Consider the following 25001-nt stretch of genomic DNA (forward strand, 5'->3'; position numbering starts at 1 on the left):
TATATCCACATAGTTCCATAAAAATAAATAAATAAAGGAAATATCCAATACCCCATTATCCAAGTCCTGCTCCCTGAAACAACCATTTTAATGGCTTATACCTTTATGTGTACGCTGTATCTTAAGTTAGCAATTTTAGACTATGAAACATGAGTATTTAACTCACCCTTCATTTTATATGGTTGCAACATGCAACTACATGTTGGTTATGCATGGTTTCTCTCTTAGAATTCCTAATTGTCTTTTTTTCCTATTAAGTGGAAAAAACGTTTCTTATATCACTAATATCTATCAGCTTCTTAATCTACCAATAGCCTGAAGTCCATTCCATTCTTCCTCCTAAAGACATTTTCCTTGAATTTCCTATTCTAATTTAAACCAACTACTTTCTAGACCTATTGTACTGCTGTCATTCTGGAATTACTTTCATTGAATTCCTGAGTTAGTGCACTATTTCATTTAGACCATGTCATCTTTATTAGTTTCCATCATCATGTTACTGGTCCACATCCTTAAATAACTTCTTCAGAAAGCGTTTACGGTTTAGGAAGTAAATGTTCTAAGTCCTTGCATGCCTGAGAATGTCGTTATCTTACCTCACACTTGTTACTTTTCATACATTCCAAATTCTAGGTTTTCTCTCAGAATTTTGAAGACACTGTTTCACTGTCTTAAACCCTCAGCATTGTTTGTGAGACATGTTATAATCATTTTTATTCAAAATATAACAGCATTGTTTGTGACACATACGTTACAGTCACTCTTTTATTCAAAATATATTTCTTGAGCTCTATGTAGCAGTAATGAACAGAAAGTCCCTGCCCTTAGTATAACTACACTCTAGTTATACTAAAACAGATTCTCATTCCTTCATAGGTTATCTTTTTCCTTTTTTCGCTCCCTAGGTGCTTTTAGGGCTTTCCCCCTTGTTATACTGAAATTTCACAAGAACATGAATACCAGTCAGCCTTTTTCGTTGTGTTGGGACCTTTTCTCCCCCACTTCCTTTCAATCTGGAAATCTGTATCTTTAAGCACCAGAGGTTTTCTTATATTATTCTTCAGATAATTAGCCTTTTTTTCATTTTCTTTTTGAAATTTCTCCTAGTTAAATAATAGCCTACTTTTTTCTTCTATTTTCAAAGAGTTTTTTTCAATTTATCTTCTAAACCATCATTTAAAAAATTATGCCAATTATCTTCATTTCCAAGAACTCTTTCTTGTTCCGATTTTTAAAATAATTATTCTGTTCTCGCATTACTGAGGTAATATATTTTTTTCTCTGAGAATACTACATAAACATTTTCTGTTTAAAGCCTCTTCTGATCCAAGAATTACCTCTGCTTCATATAGTGTCAGCTTTTCTGTTTCTTTATCTTGGGCTTTTTATTTATATACTTCTGGTTTTATTTATTTGAAGATAATTTCTGGTTGATCATTTATACTTAAAAAAAAGAGAAAAAAGAAGGAAATGAAACCACTCCTAGGAAATCCCCTCGTTTTAGCAGACCAGCTGGACCAATTCCTAGGACCCATCTTTTACACCTGGGCTAAAACAATGTCTATCATAAATATCCTGTTCACAGGAGAAGAAAAGGGAATAATTAGGAAAGTGGTCATAGCCATCTGGGAGAGGCAACACCCTCCCAGGCAAAAAGTCTTGTAAGCCAAACAAAAATTTCCAAATGTCAATCCCAACTGGAATAATCACAATCCCAGGGACTGGGCCCAAATGCAGGACCTCAGGAAACTAATAATTAAAGGAATCAAAGAGTCCACTCCTAGGACACAAAATGTCTCAAAGGCATTTGAAATTCAACAAGAAAAAGAGGAAATTCCCTCTGCATTCCTGCAGAGGTGCAGATATCAAATGAAAAAATAGTCCAGATTAGATCCAGAGGACCCAGTAGGGCAAGGCCTCGTGAAAGTTAACTTTGTAACTAAGAACTGACCTTGCAGGCCAGGGAGTGCAGCTGCAGGTGTGGGGGCGGCAGGAGCCACAAGCCGGAGCAGACAGCCAAGATAACAGTGGACAGTGTAGGAAAGCTAGTGTGAGTAAACCTCTAATAAAAGAACTAATGTCTGTATTACACAAAGGGAGTCACTGGGGACCTTAGGCTCTGTGTGATGCAATACTTAGGAATTATGTGTGTATAGGGATTTATACCCTCACTAAACAAGCATGTGGAAGTTGTGTAACTTGTCAAAGGGTAAACAAAAAGGTGATTAGAAAACAGGCCACAGGAGGAAGGCCTCCCGAACTAAGACCATTTCAAAGCATTCAAGTAAATTTCACAGAAATGCCCAAAGCAGGAAAACTAAAGTATTTACTGGTAATCATAAATCACCTTTCCGGAGAGGTGGAAGCCTCTCCCCTTCCCAATAGCCACTGCCAGGAATGTGGTCAAAATAATATTAAAACAAATTTTACAGCTGGGCGCGGTGGCTCATGCCGGTAATCCCAGCATTTTGGGAGGCTGACGCGGGTGGATCACAAGGTCAGGAGATGGAGACCATCCTGGCTAACACAGTGAAACCCCGTCTCTACTAAAAATACAAAAAATTAAACGGACAAGGTGGCGGGCGCCTGTAGTCCCAGCTACTTGGGAGGCTGAGGCAGGAGAATGGCGTGAACCCAGGAGGCAGAGGTTGCGGTGAGCCGAGATCGCGCCACTGCACTCCAGCCTGGGCGACAGAGTGAGACTCCATCTCAAAAAACAAAACAAAACAAAAAAACAAATTTTACCTAGATTTGGCCTGGTGAAAAATATTAATTCAGACAATGGGAGCCACTTTACCTCAAGGGTGTTAAAGGGAATTACGGAAAGTTTACAAACTAAATGGAATTATCACACCCCTTGGAATCCCCCTTCCTCTGGAAAGATAAAAAGAATAAATCAAACTCTCAAAAAGCTATCACCAAACTAATCTTAAAAACTAAAATGCCCGGAACCAAATGTCTCCCAATAGCACTCCTTAGGATTAGAACAGCCCCAGGAAAAAACTTGGGATCATCCCCCTACAAGTTATTATATGGGCTCCTATATTTTGGCAGAGCTACAAATCTCTCTACTATGGAAACAAAGGATCAATTCTTAAGAAATTATAAACTGGCCATATTCTCCACCCTGTCATCCCTTAGGTTAAAAGGACTTCTAACTCAAACTCTGCCTCTTAAGTTTGCTGTTCACCACTTCGAGCCTCATGATTTCCACTTCTAGCCTGGTGATTTGATGCTGATTAAAACTTGGAAAGAAGACAAGCTCCACCCAAGCTGGGAAGGACCCTCAAGTGCTCCTAACCACTGAAACAGCCATGCGAACAGCTGAACAGCAGCAGATTCACTGTACTCCAATCAAGGGACTGGTAAAACAGACCCCAGAAGGGAGGGGAAAACAACAGTAAAAAGTGCATGGGTCACCTAAGGAACCCTTAAAGTTAACTCTAAAAAAAAATCTAACAAGAAAACATAGGCTGGCCCCATTTCTGGAAGTTAATATGCCTAAAATGGACTACTATACAAAAAGCAGAACGTCAAAATGGAAACTGGCAGGGAACTCCTCCATACCCAATCAAGTTGGTAATCAATGTAACCAAGATGGTAGCACCACAAACTATAAGATTTAATACCTGCCCGGTCTTACCTTGTGGGAATTTGAAAAATCAGAGACAGCTCTCATAGGCAAATAAATATCTTTGCCCTGAACCAGATACAGGTTACAGCAGCGCATGACTCTGCCCCAGCTGGGATGAGTATGGTAAACTACCCAATTTCAGGGTTGGACAGTAAACACGGGGTGGGTAACTCCAAGCTAGAGACCCTTAAAGAATACACTACATCTGTCCAAGGGCTCCCCGCCAAATAACTGCCAGAATTTAAAATGCAATCCTATATTCATCACCATTAACAATCCAGCCATTCTAAACCAAGAACAAAAGGAAGCTTCTTGGGTATATGGGTTAAGAGCAGACATCACAGGGAAAGAACCCCTGGGCAATTCGCTCTCAAAAATCAAAAACTCAACCTCCCATTTGCCTGGGACTACTCCAACTCCAAACCCTAATAAACACTTTAGTCCACCAAATAAGAACCCTAAAAGGGTAAAAATAATTGAGGTAAAGAATTTAAGGCAAACCTTAGAAATTGAGACAGGGTACAGGGATGTGAATGCATGGGTCGAATGGGTCAAATTTTTCAGTACAAGCCCTCAACAAGAGTAACTGCTACGAGTGTGCTGCGAAACAACCTCAGGCAAAGGTGGTTCCATTTCCTCTAGGATAAAATATCAATCCTGAAGGAATGCATTGCATGTTGGCTCTATACCAGAACAAGGATGCATAGGAAAATGAAACTTATAAAAGTCTGTCATTGCTCTTTCCTGCATTGCGGAGGTCAAATCCCAGAGCAATTCCCTCATTCTCTATAGGGAATATAAACCACTCCTCTTGTCTCTCTAGGCAGGGGGCAGAGTTCAATAAGCCCACGGGAGAATTTTCAACTTGTACCCACATCCTAAACATCAGTGGTAAGGCAATGGCAATCACTCAGCTCTCTACATACCCAGTGCTAACGTCATGTGGTATTGTGGGAAAAGGAACCTCTGTAACCTGTTACCATCTGATTGGACCCGGACTTGTGCTTTAGTCCAATTGGCCATTCCCCTCTCCCTGGCATTCCATAAGATACCCAAAAATACACATGGCCACCAAAACTGAAAAGATGTAACAAATTCTTTTAATCCCAATATACATGTTAACTCAATAAGAGTCCCTAGGGAGATGCCTAATGAACTTAAGGCCCGAAACCAAATACCTGCTAGGTTTAAGTCAGCACTCTTCTAGTGGTCAACTATTAATAAGATTAGATTAACTACATCTATTATAATCAACAAAGATTCACCAATTATACTCAGACGCCCTCAAAGGGGGTAGCTAGCCAGTTAAATGCCATCAGCCAAATGGCCTGGGAAAACAGGCTTGCACTAGACATAATACTAGCAAAAAAGGGGGGCATATGTGTTATGCTGGGTGGGAAATGTTGTACTTTCATTCCTAACAATACTGCCCCAAATGTAACCATCACGAAAACTTTACAAGGACTAACAACTCTAGGCAACAAACTGGCAGAAAACGCTGGAATTAATAACCCATTTAGGGGTTGGCCAGAAGGTTGGTTTAAAAAATGGAAAGGCATGGTAGCTTCAATCCTTACATCTCTCGTAATTGTGGCAGGAGTCTTAACAGCAGTGGGATGTTGTATTATCCCTTGAGTGAGGGGACTAGCACAGAGATTAATTAAAACGGCTATTAATAAGCAAATGCCCATAACTTACCAGCAAAATAACCTGCTACTATTAGAAACCAAATTAAACTCACTCTCCTAGAAACAAAAAAGTTAACAACTTCTAAAGCAATTCAAGGACCAGAAAGGTTTAAATAAAAATGCAACCAAAGAAAGTAAATAGAAAAGAGGAGAGAATTAGTGAGAAAACATTTTAAATGGTCCACTTTCAAGGCATGATAAATCTAAGCACTGGCAGCCAGCCTGCAAATGTAACAAACCACAGGGCTCATGCACCTAGAGGGTCACAATAAGTGAACAGAATGTAGAGGAGGGGTCAGCCAATAAAAGGGAAGAAAGTTCAGTTATTGGGAAATCGAAATTTAAGAGAGGAAGGGGATGGGGTAATCCATCAGCCTTATAAGGTATCCTTATAAGGGTAACCTTGTAAGGAGTATAAAACTTAGGCAACATCCAGGAAGATGGTAACCCCATAGAATATAAATCATGCTACTATAAAGACACATGCACTTGTATGTTTATTGCGGCACTACTCACAATAGCAAAGACTTGGAACCAACCCAAATGTCTAACAATGATAGACTGGATTAAGAAAATATGGCACATATACACCATGGAGTACTATGCTGCCATAAAAAAGGATGAGTTCATGTCCTTTGTAGGGACATGGATGAAGCTGGAAACCATCATTCTCAGCAAACTATTGCAAGGACAAAAAAACCAAACACCGCATGTTCTCACTCACAGGTGGGAACTGAACAAGGAGAACACTTGGACACAGGAAGGGGAACATCACACACCAGGGCCTGTTGTGGGGTGGGGGGAGGGATAGCATTAGGAGATATATCTAATGTAAATGACGAGTTAATGGGTGCAGCACACCAACATGGCACATGTATACATATGTAACAAACCTGCACATTATGCACGTGTACCCTAGAACTTGAAGTATAATAAAAATATATATATAAAAAAATAATTGGTTAATTCATCTATTTCTAACCCAGGTTTTGAGGGATGTCTCTAAATCTGTGAAGAATATTTGAAATGGTTTGTGCTAACTCATGTTTAAGAAAGATTATCCTTAGCAAACTAACAAAGCAACAGAAAACCAAATGCCATTATGCCATTATAAGTGGGAGCTAAATTATGAGAACACATGGACATACAGAGGGGAATGACACACACTAGGGACTATTAAAGGGTGAAGGGTGGGAGGAGGGAGGAGGTCAGGAAAAATAACAAATAGGTACTGGGCTTAATACCTGGGTGATGAAATAATCCGTACAACAAACCCCCATGACACAAGATTACCTATGTAACAAATCTGCACATGTACCCCTGAACTTAAGTTTAAGAAAGAAAACAAAACAAAACAAAAGAATATATTCTTTTCTTTGCTAAACTTCTGATTACTTAGGTTCTATTTTGAAATAAGGTGGGTTTTTCTAACCTATGCTCAATACTTATATCATCTCACAATTCATCATTGCATTTAATAAGCAAGTACATCCTTAGGAAATATAACAACCCAAATAACTTAACTTTCCTAGAGAATGGGAACTTAGACACTTGTGAAAATTCACGTGTAAAAAATTAGTCCTTAGTCCTTGTAGAAACTTGTAGCTGCCTGGCTAATAGCGCTTCAGGAAAATAGCCAAATAAGCAAACAGGCAAATACAATATAAGCTAAATAAAAAAGAAAAGACATAAAAAATTAGACCAAAAAAAAGAAACAGATAAAGATGAGGTAAAGGAAGTAATTATTAAGTTTTCTTGTGAAGTATAAAGCAATAAAAACTACTATAGCTTAACAAGATTACATAACAATTTATCACTGGACAGGATCCTAGTAAATCAAGTCTTTCCTTTGCAAAGATTCAGAAAACTGAGGCCCAAACTTACCCAAGTTCACAACTGGTCTAAGATCAGAAAGCTCAGTTAGTAAAACTTGAAACAGACTGTAAGTTTTCTGATGCTTCATTGAGTGACCTACTCAATATTTCAATAACAATCTGGTGATAACCACCTCATCTTTGAAGCCACCTCCACCTATATCTATCCCATCCTCTTTGCCCTCTCAACTCTGCTAAAACTGAAGAAGCATTTCTGCTCCTTTTTAAAGCTAAACCTTTTACTCATCTTCTTTCCCATACTACCTCTCAATGTCAAGGATTGTGCTTCTGCAGTTGTGCCCTCTCTACAGGATCATTCCTATCAATGAAGAGGTGCTAATGAAGCTGATGCTTGATTCCTTGTTCTGTTGCATCTACAACCCAATTTCTCCTCTCCAATTTTCCAATAATTTTTTGAAGAGTAATCTTTAACCTAGAATGCTATCACCACTTCTTTCCAACCATTTCCTTTTGAACCCACACTAGTTAGGTTTTCATCCCCACCACTCCACTGAAACAGCTTTTGTCAAGCTCAACAATGACATTCACCTTCCCAAATCCATCAGCCAAGTTTCTTATTTCTTCTTTTGCGCATCTCCTCCCACCATCAGCCAATTTTCTGTCCTACTGTTCCTTAACCTCACAGTAGTGTTTGACATAACCAACCATTCCTTCCCTCCTAAAAACTTTCTTTTCTTACTTGCTTTTCCATAGTGATCTATTTTCCTGGTTTGCTTACTACCTCACTGGCTGTCTCCTGTCAGTCTCCTTTGTTGAATAATCTGCTTCCTCTTCCTGATCTCTAAATGTTGGAATACACACGGCAGCACATGTTATCTACACTCTCTCCTTAGGTGATCTCATCTAGACTTCATTTACCCTGGCTTCCACATTCATATATTCACCTTCCTACTTGACAATTCTATTTGGATATCTAAAAATCATTTCAAATTTACATGTCCAAAACTGAAATCATTACCGTCCCTTTTCCACCTCAACTCTTTCCTATGTTTCTGATCTCATTAAATGGTAAATCCATCCATTAAATTACTCATGACACAAATCTAAAGATCGTCCTGGATTCCTTCTTCCTACATCTCTCATCCAAACCATCTGTAAAACAAGACACTTTAATCTCCATACTATATTCCAGATCTGACCATTTCTTACCATCCACAGTGCTACTGGTCTAGTCTAAGTCATGTGAGTCTAGTCCACATCCATGTTTCCTCTGTAGGACTTCTGCAATAACCTCTTAACTGATATTCCACTTTCATCCTTGCTTCACGTCAGTTTTTCACATGACAGTGAGAAAAAGCAACTTAAAACAGAAATCAGACCAGCACTGCTCTCCTGCTTAATATACTTCAATGGTCTCCTATGGCCATCAGAGTCCTTAACCAGGCCCGCAAACTTATACAAGGTCTAGCCCTTCTGTCTACTTCTCTATCCTTACATCACTCTTCCTCTCAAAATCTCCTTTTTCAGGCAAACTAGCCTTCTTCTGTGCCTTCAACATATAAGATTTTTGCCAACAGCCTTAGTAGTTGCTGCACTAACTAGAACTTCACAAAAGTGGTTCCTTCTCTTCTTCCTGTTCTCAGCACAAATGTCACCTTCTCAAAAATGGCTCCCTGACAATTTTCTATTAAAGTGAGCCCAGTCACTCTATCCTATTACTCTGCTTTATTTTCTTCCCAGACCTTGTTACTACTGGAAATAATCTTACATTTATTGTCTGACTTCTCCTAGTAAATATAAGACCCGTGAGACAGAACTCTTGTCTGTTTAGTTCACCGTAGTAAACACACCACCCACCATTATCTGTGAAATGAATGATTATAATGTTATTTCAAATGGAATATTAAGTTCCATTTTATAAAATTTTCCTTTTTGTTTTAAAGAAAATATTAAATCTTCCCTCTTTTAAAATAATTGCATAAGAATTACTTAAATTTCTAAAATTCCTGAGACAGAAAAGTTAGCAAATCAAAAAGTTTTCCTCAGAGTCACTGCCATTGTAAAGCTGAAATATTTTTTTCTAGGTTAATTTTAAATAACTGAGAACCTAATAAGGCTTCAAACAAAATGAATTTCACCTGCAGTTACAACAGTAATTTCTGACTAATGTAATGTAGTCATAATACTATTGAATGAATATAATTATTCTTTTTCTTAAAAGGAAAAAAGTGATCTTAGATTAACAGAACACTGAAGATTTATAGTCCATGTGTAGTTCTGCAACTAATTTAAACCAAGAATGAATCAGTTAACAGTTGTTTGTTGCGGGAGGAGGGGGGAGCGGGGGAGTGAGGGGTACTTGTATGTATCCCATTAGTTTCCTCTCAATGATAATCAAAGAATTAACTAGATAAAAGCAAAAAAGGAAAATTATAAGCCTTGTGCCCAATTTCAATTCCTAAGAACTGTTTACTTCCTAAAGCTGGCTAAACATGCTACTATAGCAATTAATAGAAAGCTACCAAATCTAATACTTGACATTGTTCATCCAAAAGTAAACTCTCCTTTAAAAAAAAAAAAAAAGCAAAAAGTCCCAAACAGTATAGATTACACATAACAGGTCAAAAAAAAAGAAGATAACCTAAAGATCCTCGAGTGCCGGAAGTTTCTTTTATCTCTGATTACAAATGAATCAGAAAACAAATCTAACCTGTAGAGTCCATTGTATATAAATATCATAATGATATCTAATTCGTCTGACTCTAAGAAACCATCTTAGTTTTAAGAAAAAAAACTGTAAAATCAACAAACCGTTAATTTCCTGACATATCCCTGTGCTCAGCTTCTTTGGATAAAACATTGCTGACTGGCTACCTTTGCTACCAGCAAAAGAGTTCACACAACAGACAACTAGGCAAATAAAATGGAAATAAACTTCAGTGAGAAAGATATAAATAAGGACATTTCTCTTCCCCACAAAAAAGATGAGATAAAAGTAAAAACCATATTGCTACATTTGGTTTTTCTCCTTTGTGGAAGAGCAGCAGTTACAGTGTAACTGCTGCTCTTCCACAAAGGAGAAATGAAGTAAAGTTTCTCCACTCTTCTAATACATGTCCCCATGTATTTATAAGCATTTTCCTTTTTCTACCACTTATCTGCATAATCTTGCTTAAAAACCAAACTATTTTTATTTAAAAATAAAACAAAAAATAAAGTTTGGATTTAAAGTATGATCAAATATAATCAATCAGATCACAGTAAATGCTACATTTGAAATGTAAGACATAATTAGCTTATTTTAAACAATGGATCAAATTAAAGCATCTTAAGTACAGTACATATTCCCAAAGTTTAGTCAGTCAAATGAAAACATCATAACATGTTCATTCATTCATTCATTTATTTATAAGACATGTACTGAACACGTACGAAGTGTCAGGCGCTAGATTATAGACGGAGCTGAAGATACAAAAATGAGTAAAATACAACTGATCCCTTACCGTTAAGTAATTCCCAACCAAGAGGGAAAAAAAAATAATGCGACAGTCTATAAGTACTAATGATAAAAGGAAGCAGAGAAAGCTTAGTAAACTCAGAACTAAGATTAGAGGACAGAGGGAGTTTGAGAAGGTTTCTAGAGGAGATAATGCCTAAATTGAGTCTTATGGTATTAGCAGAGGTTAAGCACAATCATAATTTCATGCATGTGTGTGTTTGAAAAGTGGGGTGGTAAATGAGGTTAGAAAAAGAAGACAGTGAAGTACGACCCTGTTTCAATAAGACGATGCAGCATTTGCAAAAGTAAAAGGCATTAGATAAGCATGGCATATCACCAAACTGCAAATACTTTACAACTGTGCTGTCCAATACAGTGGCTCCTGAGCACCTCAAATGTAGCTATTCAGAATTGGCATATGCGGCAAGTGTAAAATACATGTGGAATTTTGAAAACTTAGTACATAAAACAGACCACAAAATAGCTCTTCTATAATCTTTCTTATATTGACATATGCTAAAATAATATTCTGGATATATGTGACTTAAAAATATATTAAAATTTCACCTGTATTTTATTGTGTGTCTACTGAAAAAATGGATATAGCTCACATTCTATTTCAAATGGACAATGCTAGCTTAAAAGAATGGCACTGGCTGGGGAGTAGTGCTAAAGTAATAATAAGTGGGACTGGATCGGGTGGAAGATAATATCACAAGAAGAATCTCTATGTCATTAATAAGTTGGTTGGAAACCAAGGCTCTTCAGTAGGGTTAATATTATCAGATCTGACATTTGCAAGGATCCATCTCCAATCTAAGAACTGGAGGGCAGGAAAGCTGGAGGAAGAATATCAATTGGTCTGGATAATCACTGACAGTGTTTTGAAGGTAGTATAACTAGAGATACAGAGTACAGAATTGATTCCAGACATGTTTTTCAAGTAAGATAAACTACACTTGGTGACAGATTAAATATGAAGTCTGAGAACAGAGAAGAACTTGAGTAAATTCCAAAGTTTTGGGCTTGCAAAATTAGGAGAATGTGGTATTCAAGCAGGACAGCTTTGGCAGGGAAAGGTGATGGGTTCAATATTGGACATACTGAGTTTGAGATGCCTATGGATGGGAAATTTCTGTGGAAATACCAAAAATTAGCTACAAAAGTTTGACAGTAACTCAAAAGTTCCAGATCAGAAATAAAAAATTGGGAGAGTGTTAATAAAACACAAATAGTGTAAGCCAAAGGAGAGGAAGAACACAGCCAAGAACACAGAGTAAAAAATAGAAGACGGAAGACTGAAGACTGGATTATTGGGAAAAACAATAATGAAATATGGTGGGCCGAGGAAGAAGATCTCACAAAGGAGCTGATGACAGGCAGAAGAAGAACCCAAGAGAAGGGTAGCATCTTTATTTTAATGGGCTTCCATTTGTGTCCTACAGAATTACAGTTCCACAATATGTTTAACGGAAGAGATGTGACTGACAAAAGAAGAAAAATCTCTTTTCCAAAGTCACAAACTACTTTTTGATATTTAAAATGATACTTTGTCAACTTAGAGAATCAAAACAAACTATTATTTCCTATAACTTATTTGGATAAACATACTAGCTAACATGGGAAATCACAAAGTGAAATATTTAAAATGGTAATATAGAATTTAAATGTGGAACAACTGGAAAAAACGTAGATTAAAATAACCATGCAAAAGAAAGAGGGAATGAGTAAAGAACTGCAAACATCGGTTTTACCATTCTAAAAAACATATAGCCACTCCCTCTGCCAAAAACTAATTTAAATGATGACTTCTGATTCCAAAGACATCTCTAACACAAGTTCTTAACGTGAAGATAAAGGAGGGGAATAAATATGTATGTGCCCAAGTATACTTTCCAAAGAACAAAGTGAACAAAAAAGGGGTTTATATCAGATGAACTGGACCAGGGCTCTTCACTGTTAAACACTATCCCACGGTCTATCTAACGTAAACATCACGTATCTGAGTACCGACTCTAACTCGAGTATGCCAAAAAGGCACTTTCTTTTTTCTTTTATTTGTAACTATCTTTACTCCTCTCATCCCATCCCTGAAGGATGTATAGAAATATCACAGCCTGGACAAATAAGGCTTTCCACTCTAATCACAGTTTTAATGATAACACATCTATTACTATCCGAGCTACCAAAGCCTCCTTTTCCGTCTTGGCCCTTGGCCCTGCCCCTCCTCTCTAGTCTTGAGTATCCACGGGCCTACAGGGTTTTTGTTTTGTTTGTTTTAATAACAACCACTTCTCTAGATCCGCCTGCTCCCTTCCTTCTCTTCTCGGTCCCAGGAAGTAAATACCCTTTCCCAGCTCTTCTCCTCCTAACTTCCCAGTCCCCCCAGTGCCGGTCAACCTCCCTTCCTCGGGACCCTCTCAGGAGCCGAGCTCTTTACTCATTTTCCTAGGTCTTCCTTCTCCTCGCGGTCCCTAAATCCTCCCCCATCCCTAATCCCTTCATCTTCCCTGCTTTAAGAACCACCCGCAGGCCCCCATCCACGAACGCCCCTTCGCTAGCTCCCCGACGCTTCAACCCAGCCTCACCTCGCACCTCCACCTCCCCCGCCGTCTCCACGCCCACTTCAAAGCCCACCTCCAACCCGCCGACTCTTCCGCAGAGCCAATGCGGCGTCCCGCCTCCTTGCCTTCCCTCTTAGGACCGAACTCCCAGCTGGGGCCTCGGCGTCTGGCCGCCAAAGAGCGGGTGCCTGCTCCTGCGGAGGCTGCCGGGCGGGTGCCGAGGTTGCCGAGATGCGGGAGGTTTGAACACAGGGATGGGACAGAGGCGAGGACCACGGCTCCTGGGTGGCAGCGGCGGTAACCTGGGCTCCAGGGTAACGGAGGCGGAGGCCTAGACTGCACTACGAAGAGACCGCAGCCAATCATGATGACTCTACCCGAGCTCCCATTGGCTTCTGTCTCCAGACGGCCCTTTTTATTGGCTTCAGTGGAACTGGAAGGCGGGACGGCGAGTGCGGGAGAAGGCCTCCATTGGCCGACCGCTCTAGCTGTAGCGGAGACCCCAAGTAGGGAAATTGGGGCAAAACGCGGAGCGCTCCAGGCTCCTATGGGCTGTGCGGTGCGAAGGCTCGATTGCTGAGCGTCGTGGGCTCCGAGAGGGACGCGGGCGGAGGGCAAAGTGGGTTCATGATATGAATTGTAAAATTGGCGACTGCTTAATGTAAAACACTTAACAATTGCTTAGATTTCTTTTGGGAAATAACTTGCTTTTAAATTTTAAACAAATTACAAACAAACTGCTAGTGCTTCTGGGTCTTCTTACCGAAATGGCTGATTCAGGAGGATACGGGGTGAGTGCACTATTTTTCCTGCCTCGAGATCCTGGCCGTGAATCACCAACGAGCCGTGACTTTGGCTTGAAAGTGATTTTTAGGTTTTGGAACGGGTTTGGGGTGGAATGGCATCTGAGGTATTTGCACACAAGTTTTTTGTTGTTGTTGTTTTTGTTTTTTAAGGAACGTTTTGAGGAGCATGTCAGCCTATTGAGAGCTGATGTGTGACATATTTTCTCTTAGAAATGGCATTAATTGCGGGAGACAGGGAAGGTAAAAAAATCCTCTTTTGTGAGGGCTTTAAACTGCTCCGAGGCATCTGATTATCAAGGTGGTTTAACACTACTCTAGTGTTCTCACTATTGTTAATTTCTCACTGGCCTTTACCACCATTCTGTAGAGAATCTAATATTTGAAGGCAAATGCGTCTAATGAATCTTCTAACCATGAAGATTGGTAATTCCTACTTCTCGCTTAACCTCGTTTTTCCACCTTTGCACTGTTTCAAAGCTTTCATTTTATCCTGTCAATACATTTTACTTAAAGTTACAGATTAACCTACCCAAACAATATTGTGATTAAATGTAATTTTCTGTATGCGAAATGTATCTGTACAAGATGGCAGTCATCTGTTAGTGAAAATAAGATGAGTAATCCCTAAATTGCACGGAATTACTTTTCATCAATTCTTTATCTCTGCTGACACTGTTAAAATAGCTCACTGGTTATTATGGACTCTGTTAGAATTAACATGTAAATGTATGGGTGGATTACTTATAAAGGAAGTTGCTAGGAAGAATCAGAAAACATGCCGTATTTACGTGGAAAAATGTCTGTCACGGGAGCGTCAAATCAGGATTGCTGAAGGACAGCTGAGAATGAAACCACCATTTATTCAGCACTCAGAATGCTCCAGGCAGTGTAATCTCATTCCATCTTCATTCATGACTGCAAACAGGTATTGTTATTCATTGTTGATACTTGAGAAAGCAGATTTAGAGAAGTTAAAGTATCTACCACAAGATACGAAAGTAGTAAGTAGTAATGCCAGAGTACAAGCCTAGGTCTGCTTCCAAATTTCGTGGTTTCGGATTTAGTGCCTTCATTGTGTTTCACCTACACGTTAAGAAGTTGTTGGTAAGCAAGAAAATATTTAAAACGCTGGGAGAATCCAAAAAATTGTCTAGTTGTGTGTAACATAGTCTCAGGATTCTTACAATGTGCAATTTTATTCACCCCCTCATATTCAAAATAACAGTATCAGTTTGACCTTGAAAAAAGACCAAAAAATGTATAAATTTACAGAAGTAAAAACTAGTTTATTGAATTACCATTTTAAAAGGTTACCCCAAAATATGAGAAAACAGTTTTAAAAGTTTTATGACATTACATGGTTTTATATATTATTTTTGATAGGGCTAGAATTTTCTAAGATACCGTTTGACATTTTAGTTCAGTACCACACAGGATTCTGCTTTTCAGAAATAAAGGAAACAAAGTTAACAAAACCACATTTATATTTCTGCCACTTGAAATTATAGTTAACAGAAATCAGACTCTTTTCTTGTTTTTAAAGATTTTATTTATGAAACAAATTCTGCAATGGTCATTAAGCACTTTGGAGTTTTATTTTTAATATCCTGGGCTTCTTCCATTGATACTGCAATATCTCCAGATTTGCTACATTGCTAACTGAGTGTTCATTTTCTGTAGGACTTTGATTGGCTTCTTTATTGCTGTATGGCAATGATATAGATGATATAATGTAATTAAAATATTCCTACAAATGCTTACTAGTAGGATTATTCTCATTTTCCTTTGGGGAAACTAGTGTCGAGTTTGAATGGTTTGTTAGAAGTTTCAAAAAAGTAATAGGTAGATAAATAGACTCTGTAACTGTAGACAGAGAAATTACAATGACCGTAATTTGTAAAGGGGGACATACTATGTATAGTGTCTTGGAAAGCACGTAAGTATAATTATCCTTAGCTAAAGTTCAGTCGTCTGTTTCATACCATTCTACAAAAAAAGAAAAGCAGTGTCACAATTTTATATAATTTACAGAAATGTGATACATAACAAAAATTCAAAAATTTTTAATCTAACTTCTTGATCTCATGTTGCTTGGAAATTTTAAATTTATTAATAGATTCTAGGTAAATAGTTGGTTTTAGCATATAACACTAAATTTGAAACAGTATCTAATATGCTGCATGTTTAAGAGAAATCGAATGGATTGGTTGAGTTGGGTGTAAACAACAGTATAATTGGCTAGGTGCTGTGGCTCATGCCTGTAATCCCAGCACTTTGGGAGGCTGAGGCGGGCGGATCACGAGGTCAGGAGATCAAGACCATCCTGGCTAACACGGTAAAACCCCGTCTCTACTAAAAATACAAAACAATTAGCTGGGCGTGGTGGCGGGCGCCTGTAGTCCCAGCTACTCGGGAGGCTGAGGCAGGAGAATGGCGTGAACCCGGGAGGCGGAGGTTGCAGTGAGCCGAGATCATGCCACTGCACTCCAGCCTGGGCAACAAGCAAGATTCCGTCTCAATAAAAATAAATAACAAATAAACAGTATAATTTCAGACCTAGAAAGTGGGCTGCTCTGATGAAAACAAATGTAGTCTAATCTGATTGTTATTAATACTTGCTTTTGCAGTACAAAAAGCTAGTAGCCTTTGATTATTGCTCTGTTTAAAGGATAAAGTTTCTGATCACTTGATGAAATGTACGAGTTTTTTTTTTTGTTAATGGAGAAAGAAAACTGTCGAGATGTTTGTAAAAATGTGTATATACTTACAACGTAATGCTGGTCATCAATAGAATGAACTACTGATTAACACGGATGAATTTTAAAGACAATATTGAGCAAAAGAAGTCAGACACAAAAGAATATATTCTGTATACTTCCATTAACAAGTGATTCAAAAACAGGCAAAATTCATCTAAACTGGAAAAAATTAGAACAGTTGTTGACTGTGGAGATGGAGGTAGGATCAAGTGGAAGGGACTGAAAGTTATTTTTGGAGTGATGTGAATATGCTGTTTTGACTGACGTGGTAGTTAAAGAGAGTTTCCGGCCGGGAATGGTGGCTCACGCTTGTAATCCCAGCACTTTGGTAGGCCGAAGCGGGCAGATCACTTGAGGTGAGGAGTTTTGAGACCAGTCTGGCCAACATGGTGAGACCCCCATCTCTACTAAAAATACAAAATTAGCCAGACCTGGTGGTGTGTGCCTGCAGTCCCAGCTACACGTGAGGCTGAGGCAGGAGAATCGCTTGAACCTGAGAGGCAAAGGTTGCAGTGAGCTGAGATCACACCACTGCACTGCAGCCTGGGCGGCAGAGTGAGACTCAGTCTCAAAAAAAAGAAGTTTCATTTATCAAAATTCATTAAAATATATAAAAGATATGTGTTTTTCACTGTATGTAAATTTTACCTCAATTTCTTAATGGCTTAAAAAAAAAGAATGCATTGGCTTGTATAACAGAAAAATCTAGTAGACCTAGCTCCACATATGGTTGGATCCAAGTGCTCAGTGTCATTAAAATTTTTTCTTCTGTTTGTCTCTTGGATGTACTTTTCTACGTGTTGGTCTTATTTAAGGCAGGCTTTCCCTTCCAGGTATGGCCACCAATGCTCCAGATTTACATTCTATTTACCTCGCAACCCCAGTGGAAAAAGACTGTCTCTTTCCTGATTGGTCCAGCAGAAATCTTGGTATTAACTCTGACTGCCCACACTTGAATATGAACTATTAGTAAGTACTGTGGCCAAGTGTTTGCTTTGGGAAAGAATATGATAAAGTCACCTTATCTTTCATGTTCGCTCAGAATAGTGAGGTGATTCTCCAAAGGAAAACTGGAATGCTGTTACTAGAAGAAGAAATACTGGACAAAGCTAATAGATGTCCCCAAAAGTGATGATAATAATTTTATTCAAATAGGTTCATAGATCAGTCTGGTGGGCTTGTTTTCACATTTTATTTAAGAAAAACTCTTGTAATTACAAGTTCCCCAGTCTGTAAATACAGATGAGATAACCAAATTTTGTTACTTTTTGACTGCCTCTGCTGTATAGTACCCCTCCCCTCCAAAGACTTCCCCACCAATAATTTCTGGGACTTCCTAGAGAGTGTCTCATACTTCCAAACATACCTACCTCTACTGGCCATCCTAGTAGGCAAGATACCAGGACCACTGCTCTGCCAGGCAACAGTCTATCCCTCTTCTCTCCAGGACCCAGCAACCTGCTGGTGGCCATCGTGGAGTCACTGAGTACCACCACTTACACCAGTGCCAAAGTTGAACTGGAATTGTGCCAGTTATATGCGTTTTGTTTCTCAGATCCTAGCCTGCCTTTTCTATATCCTACTTTTTTAATTTTTAATTTTAATTTTTATTTTTTTGAGACAGGGTTTCGCTCTTGTTGCCCAGGCTGGAGTGCAATGGCATGATCTCAGCTCACTGCAATGCAACCTCTGCCTCCTGGGTTCAACCAATTCTGCCTCAGCCTCCTAGACAGCTGGGATTACAGGCATGCACCACCACACCCAGCTAATTTTGTATTATTAGTAGAGACAGGGTTTCACCATGTTGATCAGGCTGGTCTCAAACTCTTGACCTCAGGTGATCCACCCGCCTTGGCCTCCCAAAGTGCTGGGATTACAGGCGTGAGCCACCACACCTGGCCTCTATATTCTACTTTAAGGTTCAGGAGCTAGGACTCAACAAACTGCATTTCCCAGACACCCTTGCTAGTTGGCTTATCGGTAGGTTCTGCCAAAATGGGGCACTTAGGGAGAGGTTGGAAGGTGGGAGTTAGGGAGAAGTTCCTTCTCAATGTCTCTGTTCCTGTGAGGCAACAATTGGCTCTAGTCTAATGTGTCTTTTCCTCACTGAATATAAATCAGGAGACTGAATGAATGTGCTTGTTATTTTGTTTGCAACCTACACTATTACTTTAGCTCCTCCCTCTCCCACCCCCAAAAAACCCACATAAACAACAGCAAAAGAAAAAAATCTTCCACAAAACTTTTACCATCTTACAGAGAACAACTAACAGTTGGTGACCACACAAGAATTAAAATGTGTTGAAGTATGGTCTTATATTTGCCTGGCACTCTACAGAGTACTTTCATGAAGATGACCTCATGATCTTAAACAACCCTGAGAAATAGAAATATAGATGAGGAAACTGACCCTGAGGATAAATCAGATTTGTCTAATAGAAATAGAATGTGAACCACCCACTTAATTTTAGATTTTCTAGTAGTCACATTAAAATAAGTTTTTAAAAAGTAAAATTAGTTTTATTTAATATTTAATATCCAAATTATTTCAACTTGCAATCAATATTTTAAAGTTATCGATGAGATATTTCACCTTTTTTTGTACTAAGATTTTGACACCTAGTATATATTTTGCAGTTACAACACATTTCATTTCAGGCCAGCTACATTTCAGGTACTCAGTCGTCACATGCAGGTTGTAGCCAACCTATTGGACAACACAGGATTAGATTATTTACCCAGAGGTATATAACAGAAAGTAATGGTCCCAGGTAGCCAGCTTCCAAAAAGGAAAATATTGCTGGTCTGGAAACCCAGAGACCTTAATTCCATACATGGCTCTGCCTCTTACTAGTTGTGAAATACAGGATAAGGCATTCTTTTTTAAAGCTTGGTTTCTGGATTTGTTAAATGGCATCAATCAGTTGTCTTTAATCCCCCACCCACTTCGTGCAGCAGAACCCTTTCTCAAGTAAAATCTTATATGGAAACCCCATATTAAAAACAGAAGCATATTTAAAACGTAGGAACTGTCTCTCTGTTGAAGGAGAGGAGCCTCCAACAAACACTTTGAGTACTCTACAGACATGAGTGTATTGGTGTTTGGTTCACATTTTTAGTTTCATAGAATCATCAGTTATTTATAAATATAAGAGGGCCTTTAAGATCAATTATTCAAGTTGTCTTCTGATGTTATTTTTTCCTTACTAAGACACTCTTCTTTTCAAACAGTACCTTTTAAAGAAATATAAAACAAGATATGCTAGCTAAAATCAGAATTCCCCTGCAAAGTTGAAGTGGTTATGAGGAATTAGAACCCTAACAACTCAGCATCTCTCAAATACCCTCTTCCATAAGTGGCCCCCAAGAATCCTCTTTCAAACCACCCTGCAAGGGTGTCCAAGGGATAGAATACAGTCATGGGTTCTCAGTTCCTGTTTCTGGTTGGGCCAATAAAGCCCCTTCCTCATCCCTCTTTTCTGTCTAACACTAGAGACAGAAACTAAAAACCATGGTTTTTCAGGCTGCTAAAAGCCTAAAACAAAACAGAACAACAACAACGATAAAATCAAGCAGGTTGGACAGGCTTACATCTAGAGCAAGCCAATGGAGTTTTAACAACCAAAGGTAAGCTCAGCTCCAACCCTTCATCAGATAAGGAAACTGAGTCCCAGTGAGGTGCTTAAAAAATCCCACCCCAAGCTGGTGTCAGAGCTGGAATAGAGCCTAATCACTGCTGTGCTGGAGCCAGCTGGTACCAGCTTGCAAAAGCCAATTGTTACATTTTCAGAAATTTTGCAAGCCAATTGATGTCACCCTAGTAGCTCAAAATCAACCATGGTGAAAATATTTACACCACAGAAACCAGCAAATGCTACAAATCATAGCTTCCCCAGAGCCACTGGTTAAACCTTTACCAGCACACCTCCAAATCCAGCCTTCCTGTCTGGATCTTTATGTACTACCTAGCAACCTGAGAATAGATGTGCTGCATTTTGATAAGAAACAAAAATTTCAGTTAGTAAAAATCAAAAATAAACCAAAATAGAAATTGTGTCTCTTCATGAGTAACAACACCTAAAATAGCAATTTTTCTCAATATTTACCATTTCCTGTTGTGCAGCAGATACTGGTTCCTTTGATTCTTTAAGCTGTTATTTGGAGTATTCAGCTACTTTAGGGATGATTTTTAACATTAGATGAGCCAGGCAAGTAAATGTCTAAAATATTATTTTTAAATGTTTGAACTTTTAAATGTTTTTAATTATTTAAAATTAAGGCCCAAGCATAAAATAAGGAGAAAATAGAAGAAGCTACAGAAACTACTGCTTGAGTAGCAACTGATCCGATGCAGTGTCTTGGTCTCCCTCTAGTTCTATTTCTGGCTAGGAAGGGTATTGAAAGGTCAATGTAAACAAATGCTGAAGTCGTCAAGCTTCTCAGCTGGCCTCATGTCTCCCTGTACTTAATCTTCCCAACTGAACTTCTGACTCATCATCTTAACAATGACCTGTTTCCCTTTGCGAGTTCCTCCCCTTCTCTGGCCGCTTTTCTTTTCGTCCTTTGTGGCGCTGGTGCAGCTCCCCTGCAGGCCTGTTTGGGCATGCTTGTGATGTCAGATGCCCGTACTTCAACTGTCCTTTTGTATCCATGGTGACGGATGAAAAATAAGCTGCTTTTCAGTGATTTGAACTTTAATCCAGTCAAATGATGCATGCTTTTTTACTCAGGTGACTTTTCCCAATACTTTCAGATCACTGAAATCTTGAATTATTAAAGAGGAATTAACATATTTATGTTTTTACCCTTTCTTTTCTTTTTCTTTAACCATTATTATGCCTTCGTAAATTCAAATAATCTTTGATCTTAGCACCTGAAAATATTGTCTTCATAATTATAGGAAAATCATTTCAGAAATAAGATTCCAACAGAAAAGAAACTAAAAGATGTCGTTTACAGTTCCCTCTCACTACATGTCCATAAGTAACTGTTAGGCTAAGTAAAGCATGGAAGACCTGCATAATACTAGGGAAAACAATGAAAACTGTAAAACACTGACAAAGTTGTGTCATCCAAAACGCTGGCCACTTAATACTAGTGGTACTTGAAATTATTAAATAACATTGACTTCAAATCTTTCTGCATTCAGGAAAGAGAAAACCTAAGCCTGATGGTAGTCTTAGCACCATGCTAATGTGCTGTCATTGTTTTTTTTTTAACAACAACAACAACAAAGGGCAGACTTTTTGCGTACAACCTTGGTAAGCAATAGCTTCTAGTTAAAATGTTTCAATTTTCTCAATTTTCATATAAACTTCTATTTATAAATAACACTGACTTTCCAGGGATGTAAAATTTCCTTTCATTAAAAAAAAAAATGCGTAATCAATAGTACAAGTGAAACAAGTGGAGTTGAAATCATGGTATCTGGATCAGGCAACAGAGAAGGAAGAACAGGGTAGCAATTTCACGTGCCTTGCTCTAATCCCTAACACCAAAATTAATTATTGGGACTAGAAGCCAGGTAGACCCTAACATTATGACACTATGATGTTACCCAAGATATTTAGGAAAATCATAATATTTGGATGAATTAAAAACTTTTTTTTCCAGATAATACAAATATGGGGGTAAAAATGATTAAGCTTGAAAGTGTCTTCAGTCTTGTTTCTCCCACTTCCTGCTTAGTGGGGTTTTTCCTGCTGCCTCAGAATTGTGGCTACTGCCCAAAGCTGAGAACATTCTTAAAGAACCATAAATAATTAGGAGTCAAAACCTCCCACCAGGGCTTATTAAAAAGTGCATAACCAACCTTACTGCCAGCAATCATCACCCTAGGAAACTCCTCTCTTCACTTTTACTTCACCATAAGAGAGGTCTGTATATGGAAAGAAGGGAAGAAACCATTTTTGGCTTCTTGGAGAGGGTTTTTGTTCTCCCAAGGAGAGAGTGGATGGGGCTGAGAGTAGGAAGTCCAAGAAAATAATTCATAGAAATTCATAGGGTGCTTTGAAGAAGAGGAGATTGGCATCTCCCTTCCTGAGGCCTGCTAAGTAGCAACTCTTTTTTTTTTTTTCTCGAGATGAAGTCTTGCTCTGTCGCCAGGCTGGAGTGCAATGATCTCAGCTGACTGCAACCTCCACCTGGGTTCACTGCCTCAGCCTCCCAAGTAGCTGGGATTACAGATGCATGCCACCATGCCCGGCTAATTTTTTGTATTTTTAGTAGAGATGGGGTTTCACCATGTTGGCCAGGCTGGTCTCGAACTCCTGACCTTATGATCTGCCTGCCTCAGCCTCCCAAAGTGCTGGGACCACAGGCATGAGCCACTGGGCCCGGCCTAAGTTGAAACTTGTAACTTTGTGTTGCCATTGGAAAAAAGCATTTGAGACAGTTGTTGGGAGAGTTTCCCATTGTTCATGAGGCATCCATAGAGACTATTCTCTGTTTCTAGTCTAGAAATTTCTGAAGATGGGAGTAGGAAAACCACTCTCACTAAGGATTAAAGACATAGTATGCCTGAGAAGAGGATAAGAACCAGACTGCCCACAGTCTGGTTCTCTATGACCTTAAAGGACATGGCAAGGACCACTGAGGTTTTGTGGTTCCATGAGTTAGAGGAGAAGCAGAAGAGCATGATCCACCCCAGGAAGCTGCTGGGTAGTAAAGAGCACAACCCAGAGATGAAGCTGGGAGGTACACTACTGGTAGACCTGAGGGAAGGCTTTCTTTTCTCACAGTGACAGCGGGGTGCTGGGTAAAGCTGAGCATTGCCCAAGGGCACCCACCACACTTGACCTGTCTGGAGACCACCTCAAGCCTCGATGCGCTGGCATCTGACCTGAACATGCTGAACCGGAGTGAGGCCCGTTGTTGCCTCCCTACATCTGACCCAAGGGCCATTCGCGTAAGAAGCTGGATCCATTCCCTCTCCCTCCGCCAGAGACTGCTCCCCAACATCAGTCCGTTCTGGCTTCTACAATTCAGAAATGAGATTGAAGTTTTAAACTGGACTATACTTCAAAAACTGAAAGTAATCAGAATATTATAGAATGTGTCCAAAATGTTTCAATGATGAGACACTGGAGTTCCCCTATGCATAGTTGAAAGCAGTGATTAGAAAAAAAAAATGTAATTTTTGTTAATACCCTACTAAGCTGAGACTACTCGATTAACATATAGAGTCCAACTATATACATAATGATTATTTTTTGAGACAGAGTCTCACCCTGTTGCCCAGGCTGGAGTGCAGGGGCACAATCACAGCTCACTGCAGTCTTAACTTCCTAGGCTCAAGCAGTCCTCCCACCCCAGTGTCTCAAGTAGCTGGGACCAGGTGTGCACCACCACACCTGGCTAATTTTTTGTTTTAATTTTTTGTAGAGATGAGGTGTCACTATGTTGCCTAGGCTGGCCTCAAACTCTTGAGCTCAAGCTATCCTCCTGCCTTAGCCTCCCAAAGTGCTGGGATTATAGGCCTGAGCCACCACTCCCAGCCATACGTAATTTTGTGTCATGAGTTTTCACTTACTAATTACACAACAATTTTATCATCTTAAAAAAAACTTCGTAAGTATTATTTATAGTAGGTTTATATTTCCATTATATATATATGCCAAATTTTTTAATCTTTATTATACTGTAGCACACTGGTGTTATTTTTAAATTTTAAGATTTAAAGTATTTGTTCCCTTAAATGTGATTATTATTTTCATTATTAAACATTGACTGATCTTTGAACAAAGAAATTCTGACTACTTTGTTTTTCAGTAGAAAACAGTTTGAGGTATTGTTCAGCCAGCAGGAGTTTTGATTATGTGTGTTTACTATGCTGGCAGCACTACCTGTTTTATCCTTCTAGTGTTTGCCAGTTTGTTCAGAGCTGAGGGCTGTAGTGCTACAGGAAATAACATGTCCTTGCCTTCTAGAATGTAGGTACCACAAGGACGGGAATTCTTTTCTTTTTCATTCTCTACCATATGTCTAGCACCTAGAACAGGGCCCAACGCTGGATAGGCACTAAATAAATACCTTTTAAATATAAATCAGTGAAGGTAGTATAAACTAGGAGTGGGACATAATTACTCCTCATCATCAGCTTTTGCACAGTAGTTTATGGAAACCACATAAGTAGATGGTTAGAGCAAGTCTGGATCTAATAGGAGGAACAGTGACAAAAGGCAGGGCCTATAGAAGACAGAGATGAAGGGGATGAG

General features: G+C 39.0%; 1 protein-coding gene and 1 long non-coding RNA gene across 3 annotated transcripts in view; one reads left to right on the forward strand and one right to left on the reverse strand.

Annotated features, from left to right (window-relative positions):
* The window catches only part of LCA5 (lebercilin LCA5), a 58264-nt gene extending 44702 nt beyond the window's left edge, over positions 1 to 13562 (reverse strand). The window contains exon 1 of one of the 2 annotated variants that reach the window (XM_054491748.2): positions 13294 to 13562. The gene's annotated coding sequence lies outside the window, so the exon portion shown is untranslated. Of the gene's footprint in view, positions 1 to 13244 lie in introns of both variants that reach the window. The other variant, XM_054491749.2, reaches the window with a different exon arrangement.
* Positions 13563 to 14882: 1320 nt separating this feature from the next.
* LOC129038577 (uncharacterized) lies at positions 14883 to 24397 on the forward strand. Its single transcript, XR_010126733.1, has 3 exons — positions 14883 to 14951; positions 17619 to 17754; positions 23526 to 24397. It is a non-coding gene; the product is annotated as an uncharacterized LOC129038577 (long non-coding RNA).
* Positions 24398 to 25001: the final 604 nt, after the last annotated feature.

Source organism: Pongo pygmaeus, chromosome 5 (assembly GCF_028885625.2).
Source record: "Pongo pygmaeus isolate AG05252 chromosome 5, NHGRI_mPonPyg2-v2.0_pri, whole genome shotgun sequence".
Classification (NCBI taxonomy): Eukaryota; Metazoa; Chordata; class Mammalia; order Primates; family Hominidae; genus Pongo; species Pongo pygmaeus.